The 11,990-nt window shown below is 42.1% G+C and overlaps 1 long non-coding RNA gene across 1 annotated transcript; it reads right to left on the reverse strand.

Annotated features, from left to right (window-relative positions):
• Nucleotides 1-5,798: 5,798 nt before the first annotated feature.
• LOC114062050 lies at nucleotides 5,799-10,729 on the reverse strand. Its single transcript, XR_003572297.1, has 3 exons — nucleotides 10,630-10,729; nucleotides 7,594-7,675; nucleotides 5,799-5,998 (listed from the first exon to the last, which is right to left on the reverse strand). It is a non-coding gene; the product is annotated as an uncharacterized LOC114062050 (long non-coding RNA).
• Nucleotides 10,730-11,990: the final 1,261 nt, after the last annotated feature.

Below are 11,990 nucleotides of genomic sequence, written 5' to 3' on the forward strand. Positions count from 1 at the left end.
GATAAAAGTAACTATGGCACGATGGCTTTAAAATCTCCAGATTTCTTAGACCACAAAGAAAATTGAAATTAAACACCTCTCTAGACTGTCTGCTTTTAATCTTTCCCTTCTGAGCTGCTTCCTGACATATTCTCTGTTAACTTTTTATCAAAGGTCATTTATAATCATATTTCAGAGATGAAATAAAAATAAAAATTGCATTTAATTCCGAAGTTTTAATCAAGTGCCCAGCAAAAAAAAAAAAAAAAAAAAAAAAAAAAAAAAAAAAAAAAAAAAAAAAAAAAAAAAAAAAAAAAAAAAAAAAAAAAACAAAACAAAACAAAAAACACACCAAAGAAAGCCACACAAATCCCCCAAAAACCTAAAATGAGCAGCTGAACAAATGTAGTCCAGACACACTAAAATATTTACAGAAAGTATTAGTAGCCCCATATATTTTCCAATCTAGAAGTGAATTTTGGGGTATAATTTTGCTGTAATGTAGACTTCCAGTTACATCTTACAGTGAGCTCTGGGTGGTTTTGTGAACACACAAAACAGCAGCAAATCCCTGCGTTCTGCTACACAACGAGGCAATGATGGTGATAGACCGTCTCCTGCAAGGATAAGAAGTGCCTTTTCCTCACTAGTTACGTCTGAGAATATTCCCCTGTTGAAGAAGCTGAGAGAGAACTTTGGTGGGGTTTTTTTAGAGGAATTTTCCGAAAATCTTCAACAAAATATTCCCCTTGGATTAAAGCTTTCTTACTACACTCGTTCCTTCCTCAGAGAAAGTTATTTCCAGTGAAATGTGTTTTTCATTCCTGAGGAACAAAACTCGCTCCCCAAAAATTCCAAAATATTTTCCCAACTAGGCCACCCCAGGCACAGAAACATAAGGATTTCGCTCTGAAGTTGAACAGGAAATGAATTCACATTTTCCTTTTTTTTTAATTGATATTCCAATCAGCGTTGTTAGGGTTGGGGTTTTTTTTTAAAGTTAACATCAAGAATTTGGTTGTAAAGAGAGAACTAAGAACGAGGAGTTAAAATATAGTGCAAAAATCCGAAGCCACCAGTTTTTAAGGATGCTGGCACCTTAAACCAGCCTGAGTTTGGTCCACAGGCTGGCTGTGCTGCTCCACTTCGGACCCAGCTTGAACTTAACCTGGAGCAGGACTGGTTTCCCACCTTGGCACAGGAACTCCTCCCCCAGTTTCCCTCTTTTCCTGTGCTTTCCCTGCCCTGGTGCCTTCGGATGCAACATCTCAGTTCTTGCTGATACCTCCTTATCTCAAAAAGCGAGCTAAAAGGCTGCTAATACCACACACTGCAGTGCTCAATAGCTGGGAAATGCTGGAACTAAAGGTCCCTCTGCAACTTTAATCTGGCCCTTGCCTGTCTTTACCGTGATGGGGTTGTTAATTACTTGCTCACAGACAAGTTTTTTTTTCTCTTTTTTTCCCAGAGAAACCCAGGCTCATAAGTGCATGGAATGACTGGGCATGGAAATAAAGCAGGATTTTTGTGTTGTTGCTGTCTGCAGCTGGGGAATACACCAAACATTATGGGATCACAGGATGATTTGGGTTGGAAGGGAGGCTAAAGCTCATCCCATTCTACCCCCTACCACGGGCAGGGACACCTTCCACTAGACCAGGTTACTCCAAGACCTGTCCACCCTGGCCTTAGACACTTCCAGGGATGGGGCAGCCCCAGCTGGAATCATTAAGGTTGGAAAAGACCTTTAAGATCACCAATCCAACCACCAACCAGCACCATCTCCACGTTCACCACTACATCATGTCCTCGAGTGCCACATCCACAAGCTCTTTGAACACTTCCAGGGATGGTGGCTCCACCACTGCCCTGGGCAGCCTCTTCCAAGGCTTTACAACCCTTTCCATGAAGAAATTTTCCCTAATATCCAAACTGAACCTCCTCTCATCCTGTCCCTTGTCCCCTGGGAGCAGAGCCCGACCCCCCCCTCTGCCCCCTCCTCCTGTCAGGTATTTGTAGAGAGCAATAAGGTCTCCCTTGAGTCTCCTTTTCTCCAGGCTGAACAACCCCAGAACACATTTTAGTACACAGCAAACGACAAAAGTCATATAAATATATCTATATATGACTGTATTAGCATTTTCCTACTTTTCAGCCCTCAACTTCAAAACCTTTTGCATTCTTTTACCCTCTTTCACAGGCCATTTCCAACCAACCAACAAGTCGAGGCATAAAAACCTTCAGCCTGCAGGACCACACCGCCTCCCTTCACTTCATCAGCAAAACTGGGACCTCCAGACTTGTTCTGCCACCCCCTGTGCCCGAGCCCACCACGTACTTTGTGACAGCGAACAGCTTTTTGTACCTCCCCCATCGCTACGGGCACGGAAAACGCGTGATTTGCACAAATATTCAGTGCAGAGAGAAAGAAAAAAAAAATCACACTCAGTTCAGTGGGTTTTGTGCTGTCCCTGAAGCAGCAAGAGGTGACCTGAGAGCAGGGAGAGGGGGTGGTGTCCCTTCCTCACCCCCTCGGAGGTACCGGGGACTCGCAGGATCTGCTCCGTATGGGTGTGGAACTGCCACACTCTGGTGGTGTGGAGCTGCCAGGAGACGGCTCAGCCTCGGTGCAGATGGACTCAGCAAGTGCAAACAGATTTTTAACATGCAGATAAACTGGGGCACGGGAGGATTTTTTGACAAGAACAACAGAAAAAAAAAAAAATCCCACAACCCGTCAAAGTAACAAACTACCTGCTCTGGAGCCTGGAGGAACTGGAGCTGCTCAGGAAAATTAGGATAATTTTGAAGACTGTGAAAGAACACGTTTTGCCACAATTTCTTAAAGTAAAAGAAAAAAAAATGAAAAAAAAAAAAAGAAGAAAAAATCTGACTCATTTTAGCAAAAGCTTCTAAAAAAAATTGCTTAACTTAACTCACAGCTGGCACAGAAAATATACCCTCCAACATTTGAAGTGTGCCAAAACTCCAGGCAGATTCAAGCAGGGAGTTAAAACACGGAGCCTGTCACCGCTGCAGAGGAGATGCTTCAGCAGCAGAGAGATAAGAGCAGCTGTAAATTCATGAAGGTGGGTTGTTCTCAGCCCTGGTGACTGCAGGGTATCTTTGGTCAACCAATTTTCACAGGACTGTGAACACCTGGATCCTCCTCACTCAGGGCTGGAAATCACCCTGCTGAGGGTTATCCTGGTGATGGAGAAGGTTGATTAAGGTGCCCAAGGAAGCAAAGCCCTCAGGCAGGAGGTGAATCGGCTCAGAGAACAAGGAGCCTGGGAAAGCAAAGCCTCTGTGCCACAACCCTGGAGTGAGAGGCAGGGTTAGACCTCCTGTAACAGTGTGGGGAGGGAGAAAAGGTTAAAAAAAGCATAGAGTCCAGGAATAGTCTGGCTTGCAAGGGACATTAAAGCCCCATCCACTATCCCAGGTTGCTCCAAGCCCCATCCAGCCTTGCCTTGGACACTTCCAGGGATGGGGCAGCCACAGCTTCTCTGGGCAACCTGTGTCAGGGCCTCCCCACCCTCACAGGGAAGGATTTTTTTTCACAATATCCCATCTAACCCTGCCCTCTGGCAGTGGGAAGCCATTCCCTATGCCCTGTTCCTCCATGCCTTGTCCCAAGTCCCTCTCCAGCTCTCCTGGAGCCCCTTTAAGTGCTGGAAGGGGCCTCTCAGGTCTCACTGGAGCCTTCTCTTCTCCACGTGAATCCCCCAGCTCTCCCAGCCTGGCTCCAGAGCAGAGGGGCTCCAGCCCTTGGAACATCTCTGTGGCCTCCTCTGGTCTCAATCCAGCAGCTCCACATCCTTTTGCTGTTGTTCCCCAGGGCTGGAGGCAGCTCTGCCGGTGGGGTCTGACCCGAGGGGGCAGAGGGGCAGAATCTCCCCCTATCCTGCTGCCCAAGCTGGGGATGAGCCCAGGGCACATGGGGGGTTCTGGGCTGGGGCATCTCCAGCCTCTCACACACCAACACCTCCAATCCCTGCTCCATCCAGCCTGGGGTTGTGTTTGGGATTGCCCTGGTCCAGGTGTAGCACCTTGCACTTGCCTTGTTGAGCTTCCCGAGGTTTGAGAGATCCCAGTCATGCTGGAGGGAAGGATGAAGATCCTGGAGGACCATCTCATACCTGAGCAAACTCCATCTCCTCTTTGGTTTATCTTCATCAGGTTTGTGGAGGATTCACAGATCTTTCAGAATTGACATGCGAGTCATTAATTTTTCTGTGGGAAGAGCAAACATCACTTTACTTGAGCCCAATTATCACTGGAATCTGCTGCCTTAACCAGGATTTCAGGAAATCAAGCCCCAGGAAATAATGAACTTAGCTCCAAACTCGGGAGATTTTAACAGAACTAAGCGGAAGAGTCTCTTATTTTGGCTTCTGGTTTATAAAACCCAAGGTAACTTGAAACCAGTGAACAAGCAACTCACTTTTCCTTTTTTTTTTTTTTTTTTTTTTTTTCCAAGGAAAACAGGAATTCCCAGCCCCCTGCTGGAGCTCAGCAAAGAGGGTTTTAAATAGCTGGTGTGGGTGGGAGCAACGTCACCAAACCTGAACCCTGAACCTGGACACATTGCAAACCAGTTCTCAGGGCATGTGCACTTCCCCAGACCCTTCCAGGCCCCCCAAAATCGCTCCAATTAACCCCGATATCATTTATGACACACGTTGGAGTCACAGGAGCATCTTGAGGAGCTGAGCAACCCCAAAACATTCCAAAAGCAGCAAGAAGTACCCAAATGCTCAGCCCTGACAAGAAGTCAATTAGCAATAAGTACATTTTTTGTGTCTTTTAGCACAACATGAAAGTTTCATGTCAGTTTTTATCCTCCAGATGTGTCCCTAATGTTGTCGTCGATAGCAGCCCTTGGTATTATATCATTTTAATAGAAAAAAAAATACCCAGCTCCTATTTTGAACTTTTTAATCTTTCCCTGTGTGCCAGAAAGTAGAATAACCAAAGCTTATCTATTTATGCCTGTGCCTAAATCTTCAATGCATATATAAATTTAAATCTCATTACACTCTAACACACTGCTTTAAAAACACGGAGACATTTTAAGAGTCTGCTACACATTTTTATCAAATAGAGGGACTTAATTTTTATTTTTCTTCCCCATAAAGCCAGTGAAATCCTGCATGTTAATACTTCAAGAAAATAAACTTGTGTAAAGATTTGCCTATCCAAAGTACAGTATAATTTAAATTTAAATCCCTCAGAAACCCAAAGCACTGTGTTTATAATATGAGAACAGCGGGCAGTCATGCCCTTGACTGGAGGGCATGTCATCCAGTCCTCTCCTTCTCTGCAAAACCATCAGCCTGGCAGTAGTGACAGATGAACAGCTTACCATTAATTTCTCCTCTTTCATGCCTTCAATCCAAATGGTGCATATTCTCCACAGGGAGGCATCAAGGTCTTTGCCTTTATTTCTCTTGCATACTCGCACTGACTTATAAATCAAGTGCAGATAAGAAGAGAGGGCAAATATCAATCTTTTTTTTTTTTTTCTTTTTTTTTTTTTTTCTCCTGGCCAGTGCCCACTGGCACAAAACTGAGCTTTGACTGAAAGGTTCTTCAAACCTTTCTGTGATTCGCAGGCAAGGGAGGGCTCCACGAGGACAAAACAACAAAGGAAATTTGAGACAGAGGATTTGTATACCTTGGCTTCGAAATCAGAAGCCTCCTCTCCACGATGTTTAAATATGGGTTGGGGAAAAAAAAAAAAAGGAATAATAATTAAAAAAAAAAAAAGAAAAAAAAAAGAAAAAAAAAGTGAGTCTAAGTTGCTATTACTTTATCAGAATAAATCTTTGTGGAATATAAACCAGGCAGTCACTGGAGCAGCTCTAATCAGCATCTTGTGTTTTCCCCAACCAGGCTGAATTTTGGAGGTGGTGGTGGGGGTGTCTGTCCTCTTTGCCACTGAAGCAATTCGATCCTTCAAAACACGTTGGCTTCTGCTGTTACTTTGTGGCATTAACGATTAGGGTTTGTCTGGCTGAAAACAAAACCATAAGAAATCTTATTTTAATTTAAAATACAAAGGGCCAGAGCTCCATCCCATGCAAACCAGCAGAGCTCCACGGGCTCCTGTGCAGCTCTGCTGACTGACAGTCACTAGAAAACTGTCCCACAATGGTTTTTAAGTACGGTGGGGAGAAGTTCAGTGCTTTATTAACTATATTTTCTTTGAAGCTGCTACTGCATCTTTTGAAGTTCAAAGGAAAAATATTTTTTAAACTAAGTTTCACAACTCATGTTAGTTTCTGTGATTTTGGGGGTTTGTTAGAGACTTAGATACTAATTCTATAACCAACCCTCCAGTGTAATGAGGACATATGGGTCTTCCTACTCTGGCTCTCTTATTTTCTTTTGGTGCATTACCAGAAGGATTTGCAATTCAGTTGCAACAAATTGATCTTGCATTTAAAACATATATTAAATCACTGATGTGAGTGATGCAACTTTATTACGTGTCAGTTAAAAAAATCTATATTATGATAGTTGTTGACAAATGATAATATTATTTTCCAGCTAAGCACGAGGTGTTAATGCTGCTAAATGGCTGCAAATGTTGACGTTAAAGGCTGCCTGCTGGCCATTTCCAGGTGACATATCTGGGGATTTGGGGCTATTTCATTTTCCAGCCTTTTTTAAGGCTTCAGGCCGCATCCATAAATTACAGCTGATGACAAAAGTGGAAGCTAACAGTGGCAAAATTAGGCCCACAGGCAAAATAATTATATATACAGCCTTTAGCAGTGAGGGAGAAAGCCATCAATCAGCCCCCAATTATTCACTAGTTAATCAGCTCTGCCCTTCCTTTATTGAAGGGTTACAGTGTAATTAAGTTGGCAGCATCCTTTTAATTCATCAAACATACAACACATGGCGGTGTTTGCTGCAATCAGGGGACAGCACCTTTGTGTGCCTGACCCCTGGCTCTGCTGCAGGAGAGGGGGAAACTTCAGAGGTAAGAGAGACTATTTGTGTGAGAGCAGAGAGGGTGGGCAGGGCTTTCCCACCATCCCACGTGCCTGCACCGACTCCAGAAAACTTGTATTAATCGGGTTATTCGCGTATCACCCAGGGCAGGTGGTTCTAGACCGCGGCATTTACGGATTTAACACCCTTCTCCCAGCAATCCCTCTCTGATAACAAGATCCAAACATCCCCCTGGGGCCCCTGGATTGATGGGGGACCATGACAGACAGAGCGGCCCCTTCCAGACCAACAAAGCAAACAGCCAGTGGATTCATCTCCCCTTGAAATATTTTTGTGGAAATCCCGTTTCAGGAAACAACAGAAGCAGCTCTTTGAAGGCAGAATGTAGTTTTGTATCCTCTCTCAAATTAATGACACTGGATATTCGTATTATACAGCAGATTAGTATTTTCAGTGGCTTTTTGCCAGTAAGGAAGTATTTGGATATTGATTTTTATCTCACCAGTAATGGAAATAACTCAAGATATTGCACTTCTCTATCCATGCTGAATTTTAACCTGTGGATGCCCTCAATGGCTCTGGCTTTGCTTTGGCTGTAAACCCCAGCACTGCCATTTACTGTGCACGTCATTTTCTTCCTGTATTTACCTGACCATAAATCTGTTTTCCTGCCACATCCACTTCCTGCTCACGGCATCCTTGGAGACGCTGAGTGTCCTGGGTGTCCTTCCTACCTTGCAGAATAGATTCAGAATTATTTATTCATAAACAAGCTCTGTGTTTCTAACCTGCTTGTAATAATGAAGTTTTATACAATCCTGGGCTCTGCTGCATGATGTGGGCAAACAAACCCAAACCCCTCGACATCTGAACGCACTGGGAATATCAATGTTCAGAAACACTGGATTTTGGACAAAAATCTTTACTGCTCTCAAAGTACAAGAGCACTGTCCTTTCTGGGCACTTTTTGATGGTTATTTTACCTCATTCAATCTGATTGAAGACACTGGGAAGTTTCTCACTGTAAATAAAAATGCCTTTCCCAAAGATACAAAAAATTGAATTTTCTATTTTCGTTGTTTGGGGGTGGTTTTCTTTGGAGGAGAAGCGCACACAGAAGGATCACATGTCTATCCCCAAATCTCCAGGACACCAAGAGCACAGTCTGGGTCAGATCTGCCCAATAATCATCAGTACCACCAAAGACTGACAATGATGCAACAGGAGTGTTAATTATAATTTGTGTTATTCTCCCTTCAAGCAGTTTTGCCCCACCAGACAACCCAATAATTTCACAGTGTTCCACGTTCTCTGGAATTCAGAGCTCAGACCAAGAGAGGAAGGACAGAAGGCCAGGAACTATCACCATCTTGTGATCAACACGTGTTACCCCAACAGCTCAGCGAACCTGATGTTCTAAAGTCACTTTGGCTATTTGGGCCACTAAATATCTGTACGGACAACATGCCATTGTCTTAGTTCAGGAATCAGCTTGGTTTGCCAGATCCTTTGGAAGGAGAACTCTCCCCGAGAGCCACTTGCAGAGATTTTGGGTGCCCATCACCTCTGCCATGGTCCACTCTCCTGGCAGGACACTGAACTGAGCCACCCACGACCAACACGAGCCACCAAAGAATCTGCCCCAGCAAAGAAATTCCCACCAACTGACAGCTACATTCTTGCTAATAAACCACTAGACATGACAATTTATCTGTCTCCTGGTTGTACTCAAACATCTTTTCTACTATTTGGGGATTTTTTAAAAAATTTTTTTTTTCATTTTTTCTTTCATGACAGAAACTTGGGCTGCCCAATTTCGATGCTGCATCATCTCAGTATCAGTGAGTATCATCTTCTCCTGGAGTCAACGTGTGCCATATTGCAGTCAACCCCAGGCAGAACTCAGCACAATCACATCAGAACGTAGTTTTTTCACAATGAGATTGTATCTGTTTGTTATTGAGGGTCATTGAATCCCGTCTGTCAGGGTGACGTTATTGAATGGGTTCAAGTAATAGTTTGTGCTGATTATCAGCAAATATGTTTAAGAACTGTCACTCTGTTTATATCTTTCAGGGTTGCATTTGAATTATGCAGATAAGTGGGATCAAGAGGTGTAATGCAGCAAAGTATAATTCCTGATAGAAGCTGAAGAATAAAGTTTGTATCAAATTATCTATAAAAAAAAGGGACTTTGTACGTGCCGGTTCTGTTTAAACTCTAAAAGACTGAACAAACAAAAAGCACATTTAGATTTCTTGTTGTTAAGCCCTCAGTGTGTTCCCAGATGACAAACAACAACAATAAAAAAATCTTCAGAATTGTTGTGAAAAGTTGCACAGGAGCAAAAAATAATTTTTTTCACGTGCATTCATTTGAATTTTAAAACTATTAAAAAAACCCAATTATTCCATCAGGTCAAAAAAGTCAGGCAAAACACTTTTGGTGGACAAAATTAACGTTAAAAAAAGTGCCAACTGCAATTTTTAATTCGGCAATAAAACTTTTCCTAGTAGTGAGTAAGAATGTAAACCACATAATTTTGTTTTCCTAACTACCTCATTTTGCCATTTTAATACAAAATTTAAAATTCACTGTATTTTAGTTAATTAAATAAATTATCCATTGGGGGAAAAAAAAAGCAGACAATCCAGAGTGTCTGCTGGAGCTGAACAGTCTGTTGTGATTGTATATTTTATTTGATTTGAATAATATTTTGTTTTTATGTATTTTCTGTTGTAAATATTTTAGTTGTGTTCCTGTAAACGTTTTCAGGGGCAATTTTAAGGTAACAAGATAATGAATTATGTGGAAATATATATTATTATGACATAATATGATAAGATGTTACGTGGAAATTTATTCTCTAGGCCCTTTGATTTAGATATTATTCTGGGGTATAACCAGAAGCAGCGCTGGCACCGCCATTGGTTTTCCAATGAAGACACTGGACTTAGGTAAAACACCTAATTTTTCTATTGCTGGTGATATTGCTCTTGCTCAGCAGAATTTGGAAGAGTCCTCTCTAACTGCTACTTTTTAGTGATAATTGTTCCTGAGAACAAAACAAAGTCACGCATCGCATTGCTTAGGGAAATAAAAAATAAAATATGAAAGTTCAGTCATCTTCGGGGCTTAAATAATGAAAAATAGATCTTATTTAGGGTGCACAATCATAGCCCCTGTCTGGATATTCATATTTACTTATGCAGACACCAAATGAGTTTGACTGCAGTTACTTATAGTTCCCAAGATCACTTTGAAACTAAATACATTTTCTGTGGTAGAGATACTGAGGATAGAGTGGAATGAGAGGAAGAGATGCCTCGAAGCAGAAACACATTTCAGCTACCCATTAATAGCCTGGAAAAGAGATTATTTGGAACAGTTGTGAAGACAAAACAATTATCAATGTGGAGATTGAATATTTAGAAGAACCTCTGAACAGTCACGGAACGAGCACCAAAATTCATGCTTTTGTGTGAACAATAAAAAAATTACATTTCACCTGACTTTCCAAGCACACAACTTGAAATAATTGAGGTAAACTAAACTTCCTCATGGAGAAATAAAGAAGAGGAAAACCAGGCTGAGATGTGGAAGTGGATTCTGTGCTTTGATTGGCACACGAGGTGGAATGGGGTCCTCGTGGCACAAAGACCGTTCTACACAGCAGTTTTTCACCTGTTGATCCCACGACAAAAATATCACCTTTACGTGATCTATACCAAAAAAACCCCCAGAACCCAGGAAATGTATTTGCAATAGGATGAGAGCTAAAAAAAACCCTCTGTGGAATGGGCAAGTCCACGATCAACGTTACGCCACAGCAGCCAACCCATCCCGAGCTTCCACGATCCACAGCTGGGAACTACAGACACGAGCAGAACAAGAGCTGACCATGGAAGGAGGCAGAAAAACCTCTGCATTCTCTCTGCATAAACTCCAAGGGGAATATTGAGCTGAAAATCTACATTAGAAACATAAAATGGCTGTGTGGCTCTGGAGAGAGGATTTTTCTTGGCGTTCCCCCTGCAAGGCCACGTTTCAGCCTAATGCATTGGATTCATTTGTTTTGTGGAGTGGAGCTAATGGGATGAAGATAAAGTGACTTCCAGGCAGAAAACCTTGTTAATCAAAACCAATTTGGGCCACTTGTACACATTGTTCTGACTTTCTGAGTTGGAACATCCATTTTTCACAACAACCCCGTGTGCCTGCAATGAAAAAATCACCATGTGTTTCATTTTGGGGCGGCTACTCAGACTGTGCTAATGGTTTTATCTGTGGTATCACATATAGACAGGTTTTCCCTCCCTAAAACAAAAGCCCCTTATCTTTGGGAAAGACTTCTTTCTGTTTTAAAAGCTATTTCCAAGATGGAGCTATGAATGGATTCACTTCTTGATCTATTTGGCAGAAATTTGAGGAACCGTGGTTGCCTACTGGAAGCCAAGTTCACATCCTGGGAAGAGTAAAATTGAAAAAAATGACATAAAAATGTGTTTAAAGCAGAATGTGGGTGTTTGTAGTACTTTAATGAACAGTAGTTGGAGGGTTTTAGTATGTTATCTTAAGAGACAAGGTGCCACCACAGAGGAAGGCACCAGAATGAAGTGGCCAATAAGCATTTTGATCTCTTTGGAATTGGCATATTTTCCACAAATTATTTAGAATATGTGCCACAATAAAAGCCACTGAGGAGGAGAGACTGTTAACATTAAAAAACAAGGCAACAATCACTAATGAAGCATTAAAACATTGTTGAGAAGCAAATATAAATTTACCAGGGAGGTTTATTAGCAGTAGAAGCAAAAAGGTGTTGAAGGCAATGTCTTGCATTTGTGCGAAATGCATAAATTAATGAACTCTTCACAGAAGCCTTTTTTATTCTGATTAATAAGTCCTATTTCACCATTAAAACCCAAACAAAATCTCCACCCTGTTCCACACATCAGTGCCTTTATTTACCTTCTTTTCTCTTTGCCCTTGTTCTTGGCAAGCAGAGAGGCTGCTTTAAGCCAGGCCTGTGCTGATTTAACACC

The sequence above is a fragment of the Empidonax traillii genome, unplaced genomic scaffold (assembly GCF_003031625.1).
Source record: "Empidonax traillii isolate 1590-97213 ecotype Southwest subspecies unplaced genomic scaffold, ASM303162v1 scaffold380:size670999, whole genome shotgun sequence".
NCBI classification, from domain to species: Eukaryota; Metazoa; Chordata; class Aves; order Passeriformes; family Tyrannidae; genus Empidonax; species Empidonax traillii.